The 27,403-nt window shown below is 38.7% G+C and overlaps 1 long non-coding RNA gene across 2 annotated transcripts; it reads left to right on the forward strand.

The window, feature by feature from the left end:
* The first annotated feature begins 3,748 nt into the window (after positions 1-3,748).
* Positions 3,749-18,516, forward strand: LOC138760133 (uncharacterized). 2 transcript variants are annotated; one of them, XR_011355453.1, is made up of 4 exons: positions 3,749-3,936; positions 9,982-10,113; positions 16,651-16,751; positions 18,412-18,516. It is a non-coding gene; the product is annotated as an uncharacterized lncRNA (long non-coding RNA). The 2 variants fall into 2 exon arrangements; XR_011355452.1 differs by lacking the exon at positions 9,982-10,113.
* Positions 18,517-27,403: the final 8,887 nt, after the last annotated feature.

The raw sequence follows: 27,403 nt of genomic DNA on the forward strand, positions 1-27,403 counted from the left end.
GTGGGTGGGTGGGTGCGCGCTCGCGTGCACGTGCATATCCAACATTACTTCCCGGTACTTGGCTCGCTCATTCAGAATTTCTAGTCTGTAATCCTCCACAACTCAGATATGCTAACCATAGTATTCCAGTTTCCATCTCTACTGTGCTACTGGATCAGAATGTCCTTTATCTGATAGTATGTAGATGGAGAGTATCTGAGTGCGGTCTCTGTCCCTGAGCCGGTTTTGATACCAATGAATGGTGAGCTCTATTGATCTCCAGCAGAGATGGGAGCATCTCATTCCCAAAAACCTCACACAGCAAATCGGAGAAGAATTTTCCAGGGTGTCCTTCAATAAATTCCGCCAAGCCCAAGATATGTAAGTTTTGTGTCTGCTCCGCCCTTCCAGCTCAATGACTTTAGCTGTTAGCTTTGAATTACTTTCTCATAACCTGAAGAAAACATCCTCTAAATCATTAACATGCTGGCTCAGGTCATCCGAAGCGAACTCCAGAGATGATAGTCATTGGCCATGCTCATCCACTAATTCCTGGACTTAATCAAATTTGACCTCTAGCAAGTTAAAAGAAGTTTTGAAGTCAGCTGCTAGTGCCTGTCTGAGTTGGTTCAGTCTATTATTAGGCTAGTTGCCATTTCTTTGTTTTTCCCAGTTTTACTACTTCTTGTAGCCATTTTGAGGCAAACACAAATGGAAGAAGAGTAAAATGTAAAATCTGTGTCAACTTCCTGTGAAATAAAGAGGCGAAGGAGTGAAAAAAATAAAAAGTAGGCAGAAACTCCTGATCTTCACTTCTACACCATACTGCTGCCAACCGGAAGTCCCTGGTTATTTTAGTTTGAAGCTAAAACTTGGCTATTAGTTCCGTTTATTCATCTGTGGTCCAATTAGTTTTAATTCAAAATTCAGATTCAATCACATAGAGTGATAATAAATAGCTAAATATGTTTTCAGCTATTTTCTTACTCAATCGTCTGATTGAATTTATTACATAATGGCATGATTGACTTTTGTTTCGTAGAACTCCGGTCCCATGCCATGCAGGAAAATGAAAATATTGTAATCAGAGAGACTTTTTATTCTTTTTCTGTGCAATCACATCATTGAAACTGTCAATTTTGACAACATGGCTGAATAGTGTAAATTATCTACAAAAGAATGAATTGCTCTTGGCCAATCTCAGTGCAAATGTCTCTCCTTATATTTGAAAGCTAATAATATGCATTGATGAATATTTGCAAATATTTATGTCCATATCTTGGGAGTTTGTTACTCTTCCCGAATTGAAAATGGCACCTTATTGTGAAGATGCTCTTCCTGGACTGAGATTTCACTTAAAAAAAAATTCCTGGATGTCAGAATGACTGTAAGTCAAATCCTTATTCCCTTTCCTTAATTATCCTTACACTGATTAGCTTAGCAAATGGTAATTAAGAATCATACATTGGTGAGTCTGAAATGGCATATGAAGATATCAGCTTTCCTAGAAAAACATTAGTTAACCAGGTGGGTTTTATATGACCATGATTTCTATTTTTATTCTGTTATTTCATTAAATGAAATTTAAGTTCCCTGTAGTGTTGATGATCTATGATGAACCCATGCTGCCAGATCATTAGTCCAGTCCTTAATGTTCCTCATTCTATAACTTAATCATAATGTGACTCTTACCAGAACCACATATAGTATATTTTCAAAGGCTGTCAACATTCTGTACCTTCATGTAAATAGCACCACTAAATTAGTTGGAACAGTGTATTTTACAGTAAGACATAGCTCAGGTTACTTCATAGTAATTGATGAATGAAGCACTCTATCTTACTCAACGTCATCTGAAAGACTGTATGGTATCATTTGCAAAGCTCATTCTCAATCTATAAAGTAATGTTCGTCAACTCAATTGATTTGTTCTGCTCATCATTTGAAGATGGAGTAAAAGCACCAAGATGCTGGAGGAGATAAAGATATATAACCAACATTTTGGGCCTGAGCCCTTCTTCAGAGTATGAGTGAAAGAAAAGCAGGCAGGCGCCTGAATTAAAAGGCCGGGGAGATGGGAAGAATGGGCAAGAAGAGGAGTACAGACCAACAGACAAAAGGTGTGAATTGAATATGTATGGATCACAGGAGTGAGGAAAGTTGAGAATTTATATGTGAGGCGGGTTGGAAATGTTTAACACAGTGTGGGTGGAAATGTGTAACACAATGTGATCCATATTGTTCATTTTTATTTTGAGAGTCGAATGGAAGTGTAGTGAGAAGCAAACTCTTCTCAATTTATCCGTCATTATCCATCCTTGAGATACAGTACTTCTTGACCTTATAATTGGAAATACTGTATATAGTGAAAGCAAAGTAAGATGTCAACAAGTTATAGATGCATATGCATAATGTAATGAGGCCTCTAACCTTGTTGGTTTATTTTGTTATCTTTATCATGGTACTTACTCCACTCATACAATGCCTTTGGTTCATATATTTTTCAAAGGCATACAACTATTTTATACAAGTGATTGCAAGCAAACTTAAAATATAGTGTGTGGAATCAAATAGATGGTAGAGGAAGCCATCCAAGCTTAGCAATAATGAAATAAATTTGACTTTGTTCGTAATAGTAAGATTTACAGGGGTGACATGGTTAGCGTAGCGATTCGCACAATGGTGCCAGCAACCCTGGTTTAAATCCAGCACTATCTGTAAGGAATTTTTAAGTTCTCCCTGCATTCAGGTGGGTTTCCCCACCTGCTCCAGTTTCCTCCCATGTTCCATGAGTGTGTTTAGAGAGGCAGGCTCGAGGGCAAGAAAGGCCTGTTACTTTGCTGCATCTCTAGGTTAAATTAAAAGATCAAATAAATGGTGCACCAATTAATTTTAAATTATTGATTAAATATGAAAATATTCCTATCCCAACGCTTGAATAGGGGGCAAATAGCTTGGTTGTGACCTAAATCTACTTGTTAAAGAGAAAGTAAAGTAAATGTGCATTATTTTTATTGGATAAAATTCATCATCAACCTAAGACAGGCCACAAACATAAGGATAACCTAAAATTGAAAGAAGATACACAAAGTGAAAAACCTGCTGAGGGATAATGGAAAATAAATCATTTAAATCTTATTGTTTATTCCTATAACTCTACATCCGACACTTTTGTTTTGTTTTTGAACTATCCGTTGTACTTCTGTACTTAACCATGGGATTGTCTTGCCTGGATAGCATGCAAAACAAAGCAATTCATTGTACATGTGTCAGTAAGCAATTCAATTCAAATGCTACTCTTTCCATGACTGAATCTTTTTGCCCTTTGAGAACCGTATTATGTATTGTCAGTAGCTAAATTGTGAGAGTATATGCAAAGTGAACAAATAAGCTTTACATGCAAAAAAAAGGCCAATTTTATTGTATTTCAAATCCAAGTCAATAGCAAATTCCTAAGCACCAAAATAAGACCTTCTGACAGATAAAAACTGGCATGGTAAGTCACTCCAAGGCTGATTTCAGAACAGCCACGCAGATGATGTGTAGATTAATGCCACTATCCAGACCAGTTTGCATGAGTCATGTTAAGAACATTCTTCCATCACAAGTAAAATTACACAGACTTTAGACACAGGAACATAGATATCAACATTCTCATAAATGACAACTCTATGATAGAGAAAGGAAATTTGTAGGGTCACAAGTTGTAAGTTTTCAAATTGCAACATTTAAGGAGAATTGAGTCTTTTAACAGGAAACTAGTGGAAGTAACACTGAAGTTGCACAAGGATGGAACTTTTTTTTCGTGGTTGAAACAGTAAAAAGAAAATCCTTCCCAGCTCAAGCTAATATCCAGCTGCTAACGAGCAGTATTTCACTTTCCCAGTCATAATTAATCTTTGATTGCACTAAGTTAAATGGAATTCCATTGATATTTGTGAGGTAAAGTCGACTGCAGTAAGTAGTGAATTTGCCAGATTTTATAATGACTGTTTAAAATGCTTAAACGTTCTTGACTGTTATGAAATATTTTGCTGTCAATGCTAGCTGATAACTGTTGGGTTTGCTGCGGTTTAACATTTCGGCAGCATTCAGGAATAAAATACAGCTTGCCTTTAATTGCAAAATCCCTTGAGTCCAACAGGTGTGTGAAATCAAGAACCACAGCATCAGAACACAAACTGTTACCTTCTAAAAATTCCACTGATCTATGGCACAAACTGGTCAAGGTTGCATAACTGCATTTTCCTGTTGCAATTCTGATGACTCATTATCCTCTCAGGGAAACAGTCTTGTTTTTAATGTGTTGCAGCAAGGCATAGCTTACTTTTTGATTTGATTCTGGGATTTAACACTTCAAATGCTGGACTCCCATAAGCTAGCAAAATACGGTGATTAATGTGGCAATGTACAAGGGGTTAGTCTCTCCATGATTAAACCCCTGTCCCACCACCTGCATGTGGAAAAGGTTTCTTTGCCATCACCTCCGACATCTTTCACTTCTTCTGTCTGGAAGGATAAAGGCAGCAGGTCCATGGAAATGTCATCTCCTGCAGTATCTTCTCCATTGCCACATGTCGTTCATGTGTTCAGAATACACCACCAACCCTTCGTCAGTGCAAGATTAAAGTTCAGAAACTTCTTTAATCAGAAGAGAGGTCGTTCAGAAAGATAGATTATTGTATCAAGTCCCTCACCAGCGAATAAAAACTAACTTCACTAATTGTTCAAAGGTTGACGATTTGCAGCTGGACTTTTGGATCATCCATAATCATTCCAAGCAAAATTGCCAAAGTTCCTTTCTTGGATATTTTGTTCCTAGATGTTGTGATGGATTACATTATGATTATTAATCTGGATGGAGTTACTAAGGCTAAACTAAGATTTTCAAAATGTGATAAATATTCAGACAAGGGTAAGAAACACATATAACTCCTGACAACTACTGCATTTATATGTGATAATATTACACTTTTTTCCAAAATTGTTCTTTCTTGTCCCAAAAAAATGCAATTTGGAAGTTGCCTGTGATATCTACCCTATGCTCATTTAGTATAGGCATCAATTGCTAATGTCATTGTGAAACAAACAGCTCCCTTTTCTGTGAAAATAAGCATGCAGACTTGAAATTTTGGTAAGTTAACCAGAATTGTAATTGGTGCAATATCTCCCGACATATAAACTCTGCCATGCTTTTCTCTCATTTCCTGGAGAATAGGGTGTTACTAAATTGACGGTGGGTGGCATTGAAGCTTATAGCAGACCTCTTCTGCTTCACTAAATTCAATGGCTTAAAGATTTGCTAAATCAAGCAACAGGCTTTATTATGACTCAGCGTACAATGCTGATTTGGCCTCAGTTCTAGTGAAGTTGTGGACAGACATTTGAACCAATGCCTTTCAGAATGCCTTCATTCTACTGACAGATCTATCATGATCACAAGGTTAGACAGAGAAGCTTCCAAACCAACTAAAAAACTCTTTTGAAGTGGAGAAGAGCAGTGCCTGCTTAATATTGTTTTCTGAACCAGCTTCAGTGAGGTGAATTCCTATTCCAGTGGGTGTTTCCTCCACTGCCACAATTGGCTGCAAATTCTGCATTTTTATTTAAAACTTTACACTCAACATTAGCAAAGTCAAGGAGCTGATTGTGGACTTCAGGAAGGGGAAATCAGGAGAACATGAATCAATTCTCATCAAGGGGTCAGCAGCGGAAAGGATCAAGAGCTTCAAGTTCCTAGGTGGCAACGTCTCTGAGAATCTGTCCTGGAATTCCATGTCGATGCCATCACAAAGAAGGCTCGCAAGGGGCTATACTTTGTGAGGAGTTTGAGAAGATTTGGTATGTCACCAAAGATGCTTGCAAATTTCTCCAGGTGTACTGCGGAGAGCATTTTGACTGGTTGCATCACTGTCTAGTATGGAAGCACAAATGCACGGGACAAGAAAAATACCACAGAGAGTTATGAACTCGGCCAGCGACATCACCGCCTTCAATCTCCCCTCCGTCAAGGATACCTGCAAGAAGTAATGTCTTAAGAAAGAAGCCACTATCCTCAAGGACTCTCACCACACAGGCCATGCAAGATGTAATTATTGTTGCTTCAATAATAGCTGGGCACCATGGAGGAGAAAGCCATCCTGTGCATACTAGGTTGGAAAGAGTACCATCTACAACTACGTGCCGTGGTTACACAAAAAAATCTCACAAAGTCATAAACATTACCGTCAAAGAAGACAAGGCAACGGGTGCATTTGAAAAACATTACCCCACAGATTCTTCTTAGTTGATGTATCATACTGACTTTGAAACAATTGCCCTTCATTTATTGTTACTGGTTCTAAATTCCAGAACTCACAATGTTTCTTCACCCGAACGATCACAGTGGTTTAAAGATGTAGACTTCTGCCTCTTTCTAAAAACTGGTAAATGATGGGCAATAAACTTTAGCTTTGACAGTGATGCCCATATTTCAAGATTATTTCCTTGTCATGTAATAAAACATAAAATGTGATATTACACAAAATTTCCTTTAGTCTACCATAAAGCAGACAAAGATTTGCAATCAGCAAAATTGCCCAGTGCCCCTTACAACTAGAGAAAGAGAGGCAATGAATGTCCATGGCTCCTGCAGCCACACAGACCTTAGTCTAAGCCATTAGCAATCTGAGCTCCAGATCCATACCTCCAGCATAATCAGGAAGCCTCCAGCACCCTCTTGCATCCTGGTACCCCTTCAGCTAATCTCGAGCCAATCTCCTTAGCCTAGTGTGAGTCCCTTGGCTGTAGTTGCCCATAGCCACCTACGTATTCTTCAGCCTCAGAGCCCCTCACTAGACTTCCACCCATGGCACCATTCTACAGGTCATCTCCTCTACTTCTCCTTCGCAATGTGGGATGGTCTCCCCATTTCTGATACTCCTGCACCAATCGTTCACTTCCCTGGGATCTGCCAACTCTTGTGGCTGCTGTCACTCATCAGCAGCACCATCTTGGGCCCAGATTTTCAAATAAACCATCATTGTCTCCATTAACAAGCCATTTAAAGCCTGTACAGAGATGATAGCAGTTGAGTTGGGTGGTTAGTCCCTGCAGGGAGCACTAAGACTTCACTCCTCACTCTACAGAAAATTCTGAAAAATAAGGAATTACAAAACAAAAGGCATACAGGTGCTTAAATCTTGAGTGAATAGAGAATTGCTGGAGACACTTAACTGGTCAGATGGGTAGAAATGGTCAGCCAATATTTGAAGTTAAAACCCTTTACTGGCCATTGAGATATTCAGCCATTGCAATGGGATACAGGATATGTTTGCCACAAGTAGTAGATTTAATCATCTTCCAAGTGTTTTTTTTGTGTCACTTTTAATACCAGCATCCAAGGTACTATGGGTGCAAAAGCATGTGTGGGATGTTCCATCAAATTGTAGAGCACAGTTTGTGAAACAAGGTTACAAACCTTTTGCCTGTCTCCTTCATATTCTCTTCATTCTCAGGGGGAATTGAGAAGAAAGATCGTCCCTTTTTATAAAAAGCTTGGCATTGAACTTCATCCAAGAACATTCCATTAAAACAAAACTGATAAATAGCAATAATCATCTTGGCCCACCTCTATTTAGATTATTTGGTCCAACAGACCCTTTGCCATACTGCCAGAAGGCACAGACAATAATAAAATGGTTATTTTCATTGAGAATTTATAAAGTGTTTCATTTACTGAAAGAGACACAGAGGAGATGCAGACACATTGCTACAGATGGAAAATTCTTCATCTGTTAAATTATAGGTAAAGGCGACAAAAGATGGTGGTGAAAGATGTTCTGTCTTTACAAACATCATAATGAGCAACACAGGCAATGGGACTCACTTCCCTACCTTCTGGGTTTGTAGTCCATGTGACTTCTGCTATAGTAACATTTTGATGAATGGTTGGACTTATAGGAAACTAAAATATTATTATAAGAAGTAATGTTCTGAAATATAATAAATTATGATAGTGTATTGAACTATGTTTTAGCTTGGAGCTCTGTTCTTTGTTGGGGGGCTTGTAGGGAGATCCAAAAGGCTGGGTGGAGGTCTCCTGAATATCCAAATTAATTTATTTGCAGGACTCCTTTAAGAGGTGTTTCAACCATAGAGTGATAGATTGAGTTGCATGGAGTGAGAAGTCTGATTCATGAAGTTCAATCTTTCCAGTGTGAGTAGGTACGTTGAGGCAAGGGAAGTATACAATAGACTTGGATTATGGCAGAGTCTCAATTTCTTGTGAGATTCCGATGGGGGTTGGAAGGCCACCAATTGTGAGAAAATAAAGATTCATTGCTCGTAAATTCTGCTATTCTAATCCAAAAATAACCAATAATTGAGCCAAATAAGTTCAATGCAGTGATCCTCTGTCTTGATTTGTATTCTGGAGCTCCTGGAGAAAAGTGTCAGAGTGCAACACTCTGGATAGGAACAAATGTTATTGTATACTGTGATCTCTTTTGTTAAATTGACTACCCTGACACATGAAAAATAACTCACTCTGCTTTAGAAGAGATTCCTCTTTTTTTCTCTCTCTCTTCCCAATATTAAGATGATTAGTTTGGTTTGGTTTTCTGAACAGTTTGCTAAATGTAGATATTACGTCTCCTGTGACCCAACCCTGCCCCCCCCCCCCGCCCCCACCCAGCATTATATGCAGGTCAGACTAATAATACAATCTGAAATTGAGGGTACCATATTTCTTCAATGACCCTAACTAAAATGCATTAATGTTTTCTGACTGGATTAGGGATTTCTTCTGAGTTGGATTTCTCTTTTTGCATGTCATCACATGGGGTACATTTGTATTATATGGTTTCAAGTTCATTTTAATGACATTTTCTAAAATATCTCAGGGGTAAAACAAAAATGCTGGAAATACTCCGCATCATGGAAAGAGAAACATTTATTGACCATTTCAATCTCTTGTTGTTGTGTAGGTTTTATCCTGTTCACTAGCATCTGATACTGCTTGCATTTATTTTTCTTGCAGAAAAAATTTATTTCATGCTTTCCAAATCATTTTTTCCTCACATCTCTTCTAATTTCTTCATATTCACCCTTGTCCTGCTCTCCTGTGCTGTACTTTTTTATCATTATTTCCTTATTTGAGCATGGTGCTCATTAGTAAATTGGTGTTGCTTATTTTGTTTTAAGCAGTGATCTATTAAACACAAATTCAAATCATCACCATTCCCATCTGTGCCAGTATTTCAAATATCACTGACTGTTTTTCCCCTTGGTTCTATTGTTAGTATTTCTTCAACCTGTTAATTTGGTTTTCATCATGTTTATATCCTTCTCAAAGATTATCTTTAGGATATAGGGTCAGATTACATAATATAAATCCTATCAGAAAGTAAACCAATTAAAATATTTCATGTGAAAACATTTTAAGGGAATATGTCATTCGTATGGAAGCATTAAACCAAAATAGGATGACAATTTTGAGAAGAAAAGAATATTATGCATTTTAGGATTTTCCCTAGAATAAATTATTACTCAATATTTCTGTCCTTCTTGTTCATCCTGTTTTGTATTTGATGCTCAACCAACTTCCCACTTGCAGGGTTCATGCCTACTGATTTAGTCCTACAGTTCTGTTGTGACATTTTATCTGTGTCCTACCATATTTATCAATAAGAGAGATGCTGAGTTCATTTCTCATGGTTATTGGCACAAATTGGCCTGTTAAAATGTAAGATGATACTGAGCTGACCTCGTAATACACCTTGGAGTCAGAGTCGGCATCATGGAGTGGGCAATTGCGGCCCTTGCACTTCCAAATGAGTTGTTGTGCCTCCCCACCCACCCAGTCCGATGCTCCTGCTGCCACCCTGTTTCCCCCACCCCAGTCTGTTACGCTAAAATTACAAGTTGAGCTCAAATTTAGTAGGTTCTATTTTTTTGGAGGAAAGGGACTGACTGGAGACTAAAATTATGAATTATTTTCTAACGTTTATTTCACCATTTCAGAACTAATCTTCAATCTGTGCAGATGTCAGACAAATGATATGCATTGAATACCTTCTCAGAGTGAAACACGAGAGTCTGCAAGCTCTGCAACTGATGTAAAAACTCACTGGAGGATCTCAACGTCCACAAGAGGTTAAAATATATTACCGGCATTTCAGCTCTGAGTCCTTCTTCAAAGTATAAGCAAAGATGAGGAAAATGAAAAAATGAAGATTGAAAATTAGCCAGGGTGGAGGTGGTGGTTGGGGGACAGATTCCAGATCAATAAAAGGTGTTAATTGGATATGATAAGATGACCTCTCAGAGTCACTAAAAAGAGGGCTGAACAGCATTCAAGGTGTGGTGTCTGCTCCTTGTTTAGATAGTGGACTATAAATCACACTCTTTAAATATACATCCTTGTACTGTTTATACTGTGGCATGGATTCTTTCCACTCTTTTAATCAGTGACCCCCATTAAATATACTGCCTTTGTAACTGAGCTCTCTATTGAGGAAAATGGATCCTCTCTGATACCTTGTCCAGACTTCTCGCTATTGTAGAAACTTCAGGTAAATAACTTCTCGGCTTTCTTTATCCCATAAAAGCAAACCTAGCCTCAAAAGTATTTCATTATGACTATGATTTAAATTAAATCATGAGCAAACAAAGTGGGGACACCAGAGACTACAATGCTTGAATCTGGAGCAAAATAAAATCAAACTGCTGGAGAAACTCAACAGATCAAACAACATCTGTGGGAGAAAAAGAATTGTCAACATTTTGGGCTGGAACCCTTCTTTATGACTGAGAGTGCCTTGAGGAAATCGCCAATGTAATGAGGACAGGGTTGGGGGGGTGTTGGACAGGACCAGCAGGTGAACCAGGAATGGGTGTAGGATGATGGACTGATGGTGAGAGAAAGGGGTGGAGTTGGAAGACAGGGGCAGTTGATTGGCAGGTGCCAGACAAAAGGACAAAGAGGCAAAAGAAGAAAGAGGGGTCAGGGTGATGAAAATGAGTCACAAGGGATGAAGCTGAAGTTGGCTAGCAGGGGTGATAAGTGGGACCCATGCTAGAATCTGGGAAATAGAGAACATGAAAATGGTGATATAAAGTAAGCTATTAGAGGAGTGGTGGAGAACTGATTGGACCAGATGGAACTAAAGTGGAATGGATCATGCTGGTTACATGTGGGTAGAGGAGGATGAAACCAAAAGGGGAGGGAGATAAGAATAGGTAGGAGAATGTGGGAAAGGGCACAAGAAAGGGAAGGGATGAAAGAGAACAGAAATTAATCAAAAGAGAGTGGGGGGAATTACCTAAAATTAAAAACTTCGTAATTCATACCATTGAACTGTAGACTATCCAGGTAGAATATGTATTGTTCCTTGAGTTTGTTTAGGGCCTCATCTGGTATTGGAGAAGGTTGGACAATCAGTGTTGGAGTTGCAAGAGTAGTTGAAGTACCATGCAACCAAGTCATTGCAGACAATGAGCAGATGCTCTGTGAAACTGTCCCCCAGTTTGGACTTGGTTTCACCAGTAGAGGAAGCCTCAATGGGACCACTGAATGCAGTAGATGAGGTTGCAGGTGCCTGTGGATCTTTGTCTCTCCTGGATGGTCACCTAAATTATACCAAGGGAGGAGATAAAATTCCAAATGTTACACCTCCTACAGTTGTAGGGGAAAGTACCAGGGTTCACTGGGAGGTGGATATGGAGGGATGAGCAGATAAGGAAGTCACAAAGTAAGCATTCCCTGCAGAAGGTAGAATGAGGTGGGAGGGGGTGGGGTAGATATGGCAGGTGGTGGGTCTATTTGCAGTTGGTGATAATGAAGCAGATGGGGTGAGAGATGAGGATGAGGAAGAAGGTGATGGCTCTATTGACCATAATATATTTCAGATGACCTTGTAGAGAAGGCCATATCTTGGGAAGTGGAGTGGAGGAGGAAAAACTAGGAGAAAGGGATGGCATCCTTACAGAAGACAAGATGAAAGGAGATACAGTTTAAGTAGCTGTGGAATTTGTGGCTTGTAGTAAAGGTCAGTGTCTCCTGAGAGTGAGGCAGAAAGATCTAGAAAGGGTAGATATGTGTCAGAAATTGTCGAAGTGAATTTAAGAGAGGGTTAGAGATTAGGGCTGGGGTTAATGATGAAGTTTATAAAATTGATGAGTTCTGCATGGCTTCTGGAAGCTACCCCAATGCAGTTATCATTTAACAGAAGAAGAGTTGGGTGGTGATGCCGGAGTAGATTTAGAAAAAAAGACCACTCCATGCAACTGACAAAAAGGCAGACCTAACGGTGAATGCACTAACAATCAACAGAGGATCACTTCCAAAATAAGTGATTAAGCCACTACTTTACTCTTTCTATACCAATGACTGGGTGGCTAGGAACAATTCAAACACTATCTACAAATTTGCTGATGACAAAACAGTCGTCAACAGAATTACAAATGTCAATGAAGAAATGAGATAGATGAGCTGTTTAAGTTGTAGCACAACAACCATCTTGCACTCAAAGTTACCAAAACTAAGGAAAAGAATGTGGACTTCAGGAGGGAAAATCTGGAGAACACAAAGCAATCTTCGTCAAGGGGTCAGCAGCGAAAAGGATTAATATCTTCATATTCCTGGGTGTCAACTTCTCTAAAGATCTATTCTGGGGACCATGTTGATCCAATCATGAAGAAGGCACACTGGGGGCTGTATTTCATTAGGAGTTTGAGGAGATTTAGTATGTCATCAAATACTCCTACAGGTACATGATCCTTTATCCGGAACCCTTGGGGAACAGTGTGTTCCGAACTTCAGAATTTTCTGGATTTTGGAAAGCCCACCTGAATTGTGCTGCAGTATCCACACCCACCCCCGTCCAGTCTCCCAGCCGTCTCCCCCGACTGCTGGTCGCTCGGCTGACCAGCAGTATTCCCCAACCGCGGTCCCTTGGCCGTCTCCCCCAACCACGGTCCCTTGGCTGCCTGGACATTCCCCCGACCGCCGGACCCTCGGCTGCCTGGCAGTCTCCCCTGACTGCTGGTCGCTAGGCCACCTGGCAATCTCCCCCAACCGCGGTCCCTCAGCTGTCTCCCTCGACCGTGGTCCTTCGGTTGCCCAGTGGTCTCCCTCGTCCGCCGGTCCCTCGGCCGTCTCCCCCTACCGCAGTCACTTGGCCACCCGGCAGTCTCCCCCAACCACCAGTCCCTCAGCCATTTCCCCTGACCGCTGATCCCTCGGCCACCTCCCCCGACCACCTAGCAGTCTCCCCTAACCGCCGGTCCCTCGGTTGCCTCCCCCAACCTCCGGTCCCCACTTGCCAGATTTTGGAGCTTTCCGGATTTTAGATGTCTGGATAAAGGATCGTGTACCTGTATACATTTTTATAGGGGTACCGTGGAGAACATTCTGACTGGTTGCATCACAGTATGGTTTGGAGGTGTCAATGCACAGGACATAAAATACTACAGAGAGTCGTGAACTCGCCCAGTGCCATCATGGACATGTATCTTCACTCCATTCAAGACATCTACAAGAGGTAGTGTTTCAAGAAAGCAGCCTACTATCATCAAGGAAACTCAGCACTCAGACTATGCCCTCTCCTCATTGTTACCATCAGGAAGCAGGTGCTGGAACCTGAAGATGAACACCCAACAGTACAAAAAACACCTTTCTCCCCTCTGCTATCAGAATTCTGAATGGATAATGAACCATAGACATTACCTTGCTTTATCTTCTTTAGTACTGATGTATTGATTTTTATTAATATGTAATTTATGGCAATTTTGAACCTGTAATACTGCTGCAAAATAACGAATTTTGTGACACGTTCATGTCAATATACTTTGATTCTGGTTCTGATTGATTCATGGGAAAATGGTACCAAATTAAATGAGACTGCCAAATTATAGCACTGGTCATATTATTGTTAACATAGGAAATGAATCGTATGATTCCTGAACCAAACATGATTGAGTTCATTTGTTCCAAATTATAATTTGAAAACAAAAATCTGTGTGCATTGAATCTCTTTGAGGAAGAATATTGTATCATAGCAACACTTGTAGATATTCAAACAATTCCATTATGCTGGTTGGAGCTCTTAGCAGGTGGGTGATGCTCGTGTTGATAAACATTTACAAGATTGTGGTGTATGGTGTTTTTCTAACACATGATGATGAAAACATTTCATAGCAACGTGTTTAGTGTCTCATCCATAAAACAGCTGCAGAAGTATATTTGTACTACTTCATGTTGGAATCTACATGCAGAGTTGCTCACAAATCGAGGCTCCAGCCCTTGTGTAAATGCAGCATGGATCAGGAGCCAGATCCAGGAAGAATAAGACTCCTTGGAGGAGACAATCCAACCCTGCTTTGCTTCAGAATTAGTTCATGTTTCAGCACCTGCTTTATACAGTATGTTCAGCAGCTGTGCAAGTTTCAAGCAGTGTGACTATACTGCTATTTCTCAGGAGGTACAAGCTGGAATAGTAAGATTGGCCAGTGCGATAAAGGGCAAGTAAAATGGAACTTCTGCACAATTGGCAGTGGATTGTGTAAATTCCTTCCATATTATATAATATCTGTTTTATGGTCTTTAGCAAATAATAGCTGTAAATTATTTAAAGGTCAAAAGCGATGTGATTTGCACATGATTTGTTCAAGTCCCTGTCACTTTGAAATGTTAATGTACAAGACTTAGGGCATCTTGTATGCCTGATATTCTCAAAGGTCTTCCTTCTACTCACTCTATCATTGCAGAAGGAAAGAGGTAGCCTGTGAAAGAGGAGTTGGGAAGCACTGTAGAGAAGACTTGCTATGGGAAGGAATAATCAAGGTCTTGAAAATTAGGTCAGGCATTAGGGGTATGTTTTGCCAGCGGCATTTGAGATGGGGTTGGCACTTGTATCAGATTGGAAGAGGATGAGGGGTCATTTGGTCAGTGTTTGTATTGCAGGTGTGCTCTGGGATAGCCCAAATAAGGAGGTAATGAGCACCTACCTGGTTAGGATATACTTTTTGAAGAGAACAATGAACTGGGAAGTATATTCAATATGGATGATTTCAGGCCAACTGACATGTTTAGTGGAGCGAAGTGATCAAGAAATGGTACTATTCATGGTTGTCCCTGGAGCTGTCTTCCCCAGACTCCCTGTGCTTAGTCCTTGTCAGAAAAATATTGCTTTTATTTTCCCTAAGCAGAAATCGGATGAAATGTGAAGGCTTATTTCTGGATGAGCCCCCTCATATATCCAACTTTCATCCTCTCTGTTTTGTCTTTGGTCTCGGGCCCTGACCATGATCTTAACCAAAAGTTCTACAACAGCATCAGTGCAGAATGGTATCAAGCAAGATTGCAACATGGGCCAAACAATTTTTTTTTTTAATTTTCTCTACCAATCTTTTCAAGTGAGTGGAGCTAATCTACAGAATATATGTGAGCAACTTATTCAATATAAAACTCATTCCAGGTCACCTTTATAATATAATGGAATAACATTAAAGCTGTTACAGTCCCAGCAATGTGGGTTCGAATCTAGTGCTGTTTTTCCATTCTCCCCATGTTTGTGTGGGTTTCCTTCAGGTGCTGTAGTTTTGTACCACATTTCAAAACATTTATTGATTGTAGGTTAATTGGAGTATTTAGGCGGCATGGGCTCACGAGCCAGAAGGGCCTATTACCATGCTGTATGTCTAAAATTTTTTAAAAATCAACTTCATTAGATCTATTTTCAAACTTGGATCAAGTCAGTCTTCACCAAGAAAAACCTATAATGTGCACATATCTGATTGAAGTAAAACACAAAATTCTGCAGAGACCGTATTTGAGGTAAAAAAAAACAATGCTGGAGAAACTCAGCAGGTCAAACAGTGCACTTTATCTTTCTTCTTTGGCTTGGCTTCGCGGACGAAGATTTATGGAGGGGTAGAAGTCCACGTCAGCTGCAGGCTCGTTTGTGGCTGACAAGTCCAATACAGGACAGGCAGACACGGTTGCTGCGGTTGCAGGGGAAAATTTGTTGGTTGAGGTTGGGTGTTGGGTTTTTCCTCCTTTGTCTTTTGTCAGTGAGGTGGGCCCTGCAGTCTTCTTCAAAGGAGGTTGCTGCCTGCTGAACTCTGAGGCGCCAAGATGCACGGTTTGAGGCGATATCAGCCCACTGGCAGTGGTCAATGTGGCAGGCACCAAGAGATTTCTTTAAGCAGTCCTTATACCTCTTCTTTGGTGCACCTCTGTCACGATGGCCAGTGGAGAGCTTGCCATATAACATGATCTTGGGAAGGCGATGGTCCTCCATTTATATATATTTATTATATAACAAAGATAAAGATACATAGCCAAGATTTTGGGCTTGACCTGCTGAGTTTCTCCAGCATTGTGTTTTTACATATCTAATTGAACTTGAATAAAATGAATGAGCAATATTTGACGTGTAATGCACTCAAAAGCCTGTACACAAATATTTTATGGTATGAAATCAATACTGAGGATCTATCAAGTTAAACATACTACCACATAAAGATCTATGGAATCGAACGGATACATTAATAGCCACATATTGTAAAGACATAAAGTCAAAAATCTGCATATGTTAGATATCTAAAATAAGAATAGGACAGGGGTCAGCCATTAGGTTCGTGGTTTTTCTACCATTCATGAGATTATGATTGATTTGTATCCTTTAGGGCTCCAAATATTCAACTCCAGCAACATCTGTGAAATGAGAAACTGAGCTAACATTTCAAGTTAATGACCTTCATTTGGGACCAGCACTGAAATTATGATGGTGAGTCATTGACCTGTCTTTGTTTCTCTCTAAATAGTTGCTGTCTGACCTGCTGTTTCCAGCACTTCTTGTTTTTAAAGCAAGGAACAAACTCTTTGAATATCAGAAGTGTTCAAGTGGATAAATTAACTCATATAATGCTCAAAAGGAACACTTGTGCATTTCTACAGGATGTTTATCTTGGGGATAAGAGGTAGATACAAATGGATAATTAGCAGTCAAAGATAAACTGGAAGCAATTGTGAAGATCACAATACCTTGTAGCAATGCAGAATTTGCATCATTCTTGGGCGTTGGACTCCACCGTTAAAAATAAAAATAGAATTAGTACAAATTACAGAAAATTCATATGATTTCAGATTTCAGATTTATTGCCAGAGTATATCACATACTACACTGAGATTCTTTTTCCTGTGAGCCAGGCAGAATTACCACTTATTGGTAGTGAAAAAAAACCTTATGCAATGTACACATTTAACAAATAAACAAATGTAAACAACTGACTGTACAATACAGAGAGGAGAGAAAGAAAACAATAAAGTGCAAAAGTAAGAGTCCTTAAATTAATGAAATTGTTGTTGAGGGATCTGTTGGTGGAGGGGTAGCAGCTGTTCCTGAATCTTGTGATGCGAGTCTTGTGGCATCTAATGGTAGCTGCAAGAACAGAACATGTGCTGGGTGGTGCGGATCCTTGATGAGTATTGCTACTCTCCTACAGCAGCATTCCCTGTAGATGTTCTCATTGGTGGGAAGGGGTTTGCCTGTGATGTCCTGGGCAGTACCCACTACCTTATGTAAGGCTTTAAGCTCAGGGGTATTAGTGTTCCCATACCAGAATGAGATGCAGCCAGTCAGCACACTTTCCACCACATTGTAGAAATTTGCCAGAATTTCCAATGTCATACCAAATCGCCGCAAACTCCTAAACAAGTAGAGGCACTGACGGGCTTTCTTCATGGTGCCATTAGTGTGTTGGCTCCAGGAAAGTTCCTTCAAGATAGTGACTTCCAAGAACTTAAACTAAATATGATGTTTGCATGGAAAATATTGAAAATGAATCTTTGTTAGTTTACCATGTTACAAAATTAATATTGAACTCCATATGAAGTTAAACAAGAAAATCTTTACACTGCCTTTTAGTTGCTCCTGTTCGGAAAGAGATACAGGAGTATCGGAGCCTGCACCACCAGTCTGAGGAACAGCTTCCCAAGGGCAGTTCAAATGCTTTATGACCAAAGAAACTGCTCACACTAATCATCTGAGACTCTTAAATATATGGAACAATATTTATTTCTATAGATGAAGTACTTACCCTGCATGTGTATTGTTTGACTGTATGTATGCCTTCATGTTTTGCACCGAGGACTGGGGAATGACGTTTCATTGGGTTATACTTGTACAATCACATGATAATAACTTGTCTTGACTTCAGATGCTGGGGTTAAATGCTGGAGAAACTCAGCTGGTCACACGGCATCCAGGGGAAGTTTGTCAGGATTCCTGGTGCAGGGGTTAGGCCCGAAACATTCGTTGCCTTTTATTTCTTATTTTTTCAAATTTTATTTTAACACGTAACAAAATTGCATACAAAACTAGAAAATTCTGTATATCAAAATCAATACATGCTTTTTTTTAATCATTTTCTCCCCCTCCCACACAGAAAAAAAACCCAAAGAAGAACCAAAGAAAAGAAATGAAAAAAAGAAAGAAAAAGCTAACAGACTAATTTTTTTTAACAATACTGGATATTACCTAATTAATAAATTGTGACCTAATTATTCTAATACAACTACAATTATATCTTTTAAATATTAAATATATTAATAAAATAAAACACTGCTGTGCAATATATAACACTTAATTCAAAATCTAAGTATATATATTAAAAAAACACACAAACAACATCTAATAAAGTAAAATAAATTGAAATGAATTGAGGCGAGGCCAGCGAGTGACAAAGTTTGTACCAAATTCTACCAGTTAAAATATTTTAAATTACTTATAAAGTTATTACACCAATTTTTTTGTATATATCAAAACCAAATTTTCAAAAAATTATCATATTTGTTCTTTATATTATATGTAACCTTTTTCAAAGGTACACAACTTCTCATTTCACCATGCCATGTATCTAATATCAAATCTGTGTCCAATTTCCATGAAACCGATAGGCATTTCCTGGCAACTGCACAACCTTTAAAAATTCTTATTGCAACCAATTTAGTTTTAAATCTCTTTAAATTAGTTTTATAATCCTTGATATATCCCCCAAAAGAAACAGCATAGGGTTTCCTTTTATTTCTTATAAATGCTGCATTTCTGATGAATTTCTCCAGCACTTTTATGTATTGCATTGAACTTACTACTGTTGTCATTGGTCATGCAATGATCAAGAAAAAAAAACAATTGTGCGAGCACAATTTCCATTAACAAAGGCTTTTTAAAAAAATTCTTATATTGAAAATAGAACATATTTTAAGTGAAATAAATGTTTCATAAATTTTTAGTGGATAGACCTTTCAGTTTGGTGACAGACCATAAGCCAATGCTAATTTTTTTTCCCAAATTGACCATTCAAAAAATGCGAATGCATCAGTGAAGCATTATCTTGTCAAATTATGATGACACGATCAATCATAGAAGTTAGATGTAAAATGAGACTGCAGATGTTTCATTAATATAACTATACAAAAGTTTCATATTACACAAAAATACTGCAGAAACTCACAAAGTCACACACCATTATCAATGTGGAAAGGATAAAGCTACATAACCAATGTTATGGGCCTGAGCCCTTCATCGAGGTATGAGAAAAAGCAGTCAGGCGCCTGAATAAAATGGTGGCCGAGGCGAGGAGTACAGGATCACATAAATGGATATGGCTTGGAGGCAACAAGAGGGCAAGGCTGAGATGTGATTGGTGGAGGGGATGGGTCTGAATGAAGAGGGAAGCCCTCCCCCCACCATTTTATTCAGGGCCTGTCTGCTTTTTGCTCATACCTTGATAAAAGGCTCAGGGCCAAAATGTTGGATATGTACCTTTATCTTTGCTACATAAAGAACGCTGTGTAACTTGCTGAATTTCTTCAGCATTTTTGTTTAGACTACAATCACAATGTCTGCAGATTTTCTTTTGTTTAACTCCATACAAAAATTCAGAAATGGTATAGAAAAGCATCATTTCTCGTTGAAAATAGGCATTCTCCACAGCCTAAGATATTCTCACTAGAATAAGAATCCACACATTCAGTTCAACCTTGATGAGCTAATTCTCATCAAAAACATAAAATAAGCCATGAAAAATGCAGAAATATGTGATATTCAATCAAAATCAAGAAAAAAATATATAAAAAATTCTACACTTTTATTTTCTCTCTTTCAGAAACCCTACCAACAACATTTCTGAATTAATAAGCAAAATTTGACTCATTTAATTATTTACTGTAAAAGGCTTGCATTTGATAAGGATGACTAACTTCCAAAACATCATTGGTTGAATGGAAAAATAAAAGTGAATGGTTGACTTAGTTTGAGTGGGGATTAAAGACGCACATTCAAAGGGTGTAGAAGAGATTGGTATTTTAACTGAGGGGGGTTATATTATTAGTTAGTAGGCTGCCAATTATCCTCACTTTTGAAGGTTCAATAACCTAATTGTGGATAACAAAATGGATTTGTTTTGCCTATTGCTGATTCAAAAAGGTGTAGAATCTTATCCCCATATTCAATTATTTTATGCCAGTGGAACACATTTTGTGTCGGGGAAGTAAAACAAAAATGTAAAATGCAGATTTCATTAAACAGCTGCATAATTACGTCATTTTCACATTCTAACATCAATCTATAATATCTGTAAATTGTAATTGTTATCTGGCCAATGACCTATTGCTTTGTCTTGGATCTCATTTGTGATGAGTGCCATATTCCAGTTTTTTCTCAATCAAAGATAGTCTTAGGTCAGGTTATTACATCAGGCCATTGCTCCCAGCAACAGGGGAAATCCTCAGGAACAGAAGAAAATTAAGCATGAGGCAGTCATTTGATCCCTTGTGCCTGCTCCACCATTCAGTCAGAACAGGGCCGATCTTTCGGAGAAACATAAATCTGTAGATGCTGGAATTTGGAGCAAAACAAGATACACTTCTGGGATAACTCATTGGGTTAAGGAGTTTCTGTGGAGGTAAAAGAGTGGTCAATGTTTCAAGTCAAAGCTCCACATTAGAATTTTACAGCCATTTGAACTAAGTCATCCATTCACTTTTATCTTTCCACACAACCAAAGGTGTTTTTGAAGCTGGTCATCCTAAACAATCCAGTCAATTATTTTGTTTATTATTTATCATCCTTCTTGGGTCTGGTTACTGAAATTGAGAAAATTAAATCATTTTTTACTTCTTGCTAAACCCTTCTACCTGGGTCGCTGGCGCTGTAACAGTTTTGTGCTAATCACTATGTTAATCTTGCCATCCTGTGCAAGGATATCAACAAGAAGACAACAAATATTTTAATTTGGGATCACTGGGTGACAGAAGCTAACTTAGGTTAGTGATGATATTGATTTGTTACAGTCTATGGTAAAGCCACTCTCTCTTATCTAAGCTAAAGTTTGTGGAGGCTAGAAGAGGAGAGGCTGACTAGGGTGCTGTTGGATTGTTAGTGAGATTCTACTGATTTTTTTGCTTCACATTTCTATCTCTGTTATATATATTTATAAACAGGTAGTCCATGACCTTCGACCGTAATAGGGACATAAGGATTGGTTGTAACGCTGGTTTGGTCTTAAGTCAGGGAATGGGAACCTCGGGCTGCCAACGGATATCAGGGACTTTGGGCTGTTGTGGGGAACAGGGAGCATGGACTGCGCTGCCGTGGAAACTACTGTATACAGTACTCTTAATACAAAATATGTACTGGTACAGTAGCTTTGATAATTTTTTTTAATATTTTGGTCTTATGTGCGGGTGGACATAACTCACGTAGGTCGGAAGTTGAGAACTATACACACATGTGCGCATCATGAACAAAACATGCCAGTGCCTCTACCTGCTCAGGAGTTTGTGGAGGTTTGGTAGGACATCAGAAACTCTGGCAAATTTCTACAGATGTGTGGTGGAAAGTGTGCTGACTGGCTACATCACAGTCTGGTATGGGAAAAAACAATACCCCTAAGTGTAAATCCCTCAAAAAGTTCATGAACACAGCCCAGAATATCACAGGCAAAACCATTCCTACTAATGAGAACATTGACCAGGGATTGCTGCTGTCGGAGAGCAACAGCAATCGTCAAGGATCCACAGCTTCCAGCACATGCTCTTTTCTCGCTGTTGCCATCTGGAAAGTGCTAAAGGTGCCACAAGACTTGCACCACCGGGATCAGGAACTGCTGCTAGCACTCCACCATCAGACTCCTCAACCGCAAACTCAATCAGGGACTCCTTTCAAGACTCTTACTTGTGCACGTTATTGATTTTTTTTAAAATTCTCTCTGCATTGCAGTTTCTTTACAATCATTATCTGTTTACATTTATTTATTTGTTTACCCGTATACACTGTGTACAGTCTTTTTGCACTACAAATAATGGTAATTCTGCCTTGTCCACAGAAAAAAGAATCTCAGGGTTGTATGTGATGTCATGTATGTACTCTGACAATAAATCTGAAATCAGACGTTTTGTAAATGGGAGCTTGTTGCACAAAAACTGTTTTTGTATTTCTTAACTTCTTTTCTACTTTTAATTTAGACATATACCATTGTAATAGGCTCTTCTGCATAGGCCACACAAATAACCCAATTAACCTAAAACTCCCATACATTATGTAGGGTTTGGAGGAAACAGGAGAACACAGGGAAAACCCACACAGACACGAGGAGAACATACAAGCTCCTTATAGTCAGCGCCAGACTTGAGCATTGTAATAGTGTTGCACTAACCATGCCACCATTTAAAGTACTAATTATATTTCAAATATACTAAATTTAGGTTTATTGTGTTTTTAAAAGTTCATAAAAATTTCTATATCAATACAACTCTTTCCTTTTTTATCTGTGGGAGGACAATGTCATTAACTTCAAGCCATGCTATAAATTCCTTGGCCACTTTATTTTTTCCTTGGTCATGTTCTTTAGATTTCCTTGATATCTACATCAAATTCAAACTAGGTTTCTATATGGCCACAATATCAGCAATATCCTTCCTTCCCTATAAAAAAGTTAAATCAGCCCTCTATTGAACATCTCATCCCTCCCAAAAAATGACAGTACAGCACTCAACCTTTTAATTTTTAATTTAGACATACAGCACGGCAAGAGGCCATTTCGACCTATGAGTACGTACCGATGGTGTAGGTTAATTTGGCAGCACAGACCCATGGGCCGAAATGGCCTGATATCATGCTGTATGTCTAAATTAAAAATTAAAAGATTGGCCACCCCTGCAGAGTATAGCCTGATTTTGTGCACAAATCTCATGAACCCAATTTGAAACAATAAATCCTTAAGACTCGAAGAAAAAAATTCTACTATCAAACGATTGCTGACACATGTATTACTATTTATTTTCTCTTACTATTTCAATGCTTTTATTTGGAGCTAGAGCTAGAAATTGCAAAGAATTCCTTCAGGCTCAGGTAATAACTCTGACCAACCACAAATATCCCAGGGGAAAAATATGAATGGGAATTTCTATCCCTTTTACCCATTTCCTTTAAAATACTGTTTGCCTTGTGCGAAAGTGACAAGTAGAATTTGGCTGGGCAAAAGATTGTTATAGAATTTTACAGCATTACATTAGGCATTCTACTTTCAAGACTTGGTGAATTGATACATTTCTAAGGGGATTAAAATGAGGTAAATCACTTTGTCCTTGTATATGGATAAGGTGTCATTTAGGTCTTTCAAGATAAAACTCTATGGGCACTGAGGTGCAAAATTATATCAAAAATCTCTTTATGGTTTCTAAGTAACCTTTAACTGTCACAATAAAGAGTATGAAGCAGATTGAAAAAAATTAATTCCAATATAAAATTGCGATTGAACTTAGTTTCAAACTAACCATTTTATTAGTGTAAGCACATTTTACACAGGTGAATTAAAATCAAACTGGGGAAAATAAATCTTTAATTAGTCCCAGTATGTTAAGGGTTAGTTGAATATTGTACCATACACTTATAACAAACAAGATAACACAACTGCATCATCAGTTTTGCACTTGGGAATTCATTAATCAGTTATAAATATACCTGAAATACCTGGATATCAATGAAGCATAAACATTGCAAAACTATTTGAAATAACAAAGACTAGATGGAGAAAAATCTCAGCATTATCATTGCCTGGTTACTCATTATGTTTTGATGCTGTTACCTCCTACCTGTGTGAAGTCATTCAAAATGCTGACAGATTTACAGCTGGATTAACAGGGGTTCATACTGTATCTTTCTATTTAGTCAACATAAAAGATTGCTAAGTGTAAAAAATAATTAACTTTGTCTTGAAGGCCACCTGTGGAGATATACCACAGTACATTTATTACTCAAATTTGAACCTGGATCTGCAAATCATTTCCAAAGAACTCTTCATATCTGGCAAGATCTTATGCTTTAAGAATTTTTATCTTCTTTGTGGAGGTCTTCCTATGTTTTGCATCATTATTCAGCAAGAAAACTTTATGAAAAAAAGTGGTTGAAAAAGGCAGCCATAAGACATCGGCTCAAAATAGACCTTTGCCTTTCTACTGGGAAATGCATGATTCTTTCTAACTGAATGGCATAAATTGTCTTTATCTCTGCTTAAAATCTCTCCCATGAAAGATTTGGAGGACTGACCTACAAGTATATAGTACAAACTATGCATCATCATCTGGTGACGCAATTTTGCAACATATTAGTTCAATGATCATCCAGCACCCTTTAGTTGAAACTGATGAGGAAATAGTGCTAGAAAAGGATGCATCTATTTCTAAAGAGGATGCCAATATTCACAGAAGTATCCAAAGAAATTGTTGCAAAAAGCTCAGTAATAGAGTTGATGGAATACAGAGCTATGCTTATTAGAAAGACTCCAAAAATGTCGATGTGGCTCTAAAATCTGTACATGGTCCTCAGCCATTAAAAAGAAGCAAATCTTAGAGGGATGGGCTGAGCATTTCAACTCCAACATAAATAGCCCATCAACAATTAGTGGTGGTGCAATGGACCACATGCCTCTACTTCAAAATCTGGGCCTCTGCACCCCTCTCTGAAACTGGATCCTTGACTTCCTCATTGGAAGTCCACAGTCAGTACTAATTGGAAACAACTTCTCCTCAATGACAATCAGCACAGGCACACCTCAAAGATATGTGCTTATCCCACTGCTGTACTCATTCTACATCCTTTAATGTGGAGCTAGGCACAATTGAAATGCCATCTCTAAATTTGGTGATGACATCACGGTCAACGGCAGAATCATAGACGGTAATGAGGATACATATCGGAGTGAGATAGATCAGCTGGTTGAGTAATGTCATAACAACATTGCACTCAATTTTAGCAAAACTAAGGAACTGATTATGGACTTCAGGAGGGGGAAATCAGGACAACTCAAATCAGTGGAAATTCCTGTCAACATCTCTGTGGCCTCTGTGGCATTGCGATCATGAAAAAGGGATGCAATTGACTATTCTTTGAGAGGAGTCTGAAGAGATTTGATGCGTCTCCAAAGTTTCTTGCAAATTTCTATGGGTTTAGTGCGGAGGACATTCTGACTGGTGGCATCATTGTCTGATATGGAGATGCACAGGACAGAAAAAGACTACAGAGAGTTGTGAACTCAGCCAGCCCCATCATAGGTATAAATATTTCCTCCATCAAGGACATCTACATCAGATGGAGTCTCAAGAAACCGGCCTCAAGAGCCTTCACCACCTAGGCCATGGCCTCTTCTCAGTGCTTCAATCAGAAAGGAGATACAGAAGCATGAAGATTAATAACCAAAGGCTCAAAAACAGCTTCTTCCCCTCTACCATCAGATTTCTGAATGGACAATGAACCACAGATGCTACCTCACTTTTCTTTTGAACTATTTATTTTTAAAAATGTCATATATAGCCGTTTTGTTTCTGTCACCCTGCTGCAAAACAATGAATTCTGGGACACATATTCATGAAAATAAATTGTGATTCTGATTCTGGCTTTGTTGTGGTACACATCTTACTCAATCCTTATGAGGTGGACAGCGTATAGCACACATGCTAAACAGATTATCCACTCACACATGACCCATCTGCGGAGAATACTTCATATCAAGTGGATAGACCAGATTCCAGACATGCAGATTCTGTCCCATACAAAGCTCCACGGCATCAACACACTGTTGAAAGAATTTCAGATCAGATAGGCATGATGAGTTAGAGGAAGTCTAATGACAGAATCAGAACTCCAAAGTAACTACTTTGTGGAGAACTGACGAAGGCCAAACAATCATGCGGTGGACAGAAAAAGAGATTCAAAGATTCTCTTAGAGCACCTGTACAGAGTTTCAAAAGAGCACTGAGAACTCCAGCAATGGATCATCCTGTTTTACATACACACATATAAAATGGAGCTTTTTCATATGAGGAAGCTCGAATGGACGAAGCAAAGAGAAAAAGAGAATTTTGAAAATTAAGAACTACTGTTCTCCTACAGCTATCACCTGTGTGAAAGGAATCTTCAACCCTGGATTCGTTGAATCAGCCACCTTCATACACACTGCAATACTAAAGACTAGATATTATTCCTTATTCTAGAATGAGTGGCAAACAACAAACCATATTTTAGAATCTAGCTGCCCTATTTTGCAACATATTAGTTCAATAACTCTCCAAAATGTTTTATTTTCAATGGATATAACTAAAATGTCCATGCAAACAAACGCAAGAACAAACTGATAAAATGTGTGACATCACTCGGGATACAAGTAAAATTTACTTCAGATAACTAGGCTTAATTTCAGTTTAGCAACTCTAAAATTCAATCCTTCACATGGTCAAATGTGAACAGATGTCAAATGGCAATTTTTGATTATATCTCATAGATTGCATATTTATATAATTAAATGTTATCACAAGTAAATCTTACATTTGAAAACTGCTTGCTGGTTATTCTTGAACTCAGGCATTGGGCACATTCCACACGTTCATGCACCGAGGAATCATTCATGACAGTCAGTACTGCATATTCTGCCATGCCCACAGAAAGAATGAATCTCAGGTTTGTATGTGATGTCAGATATGTACTTGGACAATAAATCTGAAAATATATCCTCCCTTTTCCTGAAAAGACCCCCAAATTGCAAATGTGTTTTGTCCATGAATCCAAGTGATTTATGATAGACTTTAGCTGAACCTCTCAGCAGGCCATAGGCTTCAGACAAAGATTTTTTGCAGCAACACATCCATGGGTAGCAATGGTCAGTTGATATTTTGGGTCAGGACCCTTTAACAAGATGAGAGGGATGATATAACATACAGAGAAAGGAGACTGGGGGGAGCAGCACACTGATGATAGAACCGAATTTGTGAGAGCTGGATAGACAGGCAGAGGGAGAAACCACACAAGGGGAACGTTGTGGGGGGGGGGGGGGAATAGCAAGGGGAAGATAAGTACAGGAGTACGAACAGAAGCGCTGGAAA

The sequence above is a fragment of the Narcine bancroftii genome, chromosome 4 (assembly GCF_036971445.1).
Source record: "Narcine bancroftii isolate sNarBan1 chromosome 4, sNarBan1.hap1, whole genome shotgun sequence".
Taxonomy (NCBI): Eukaryota; Metazoa; Chordata; class Chondrichthyes; order Torpediniformes; family Narcinidae; genus Narcine; species Narcine bancroftii.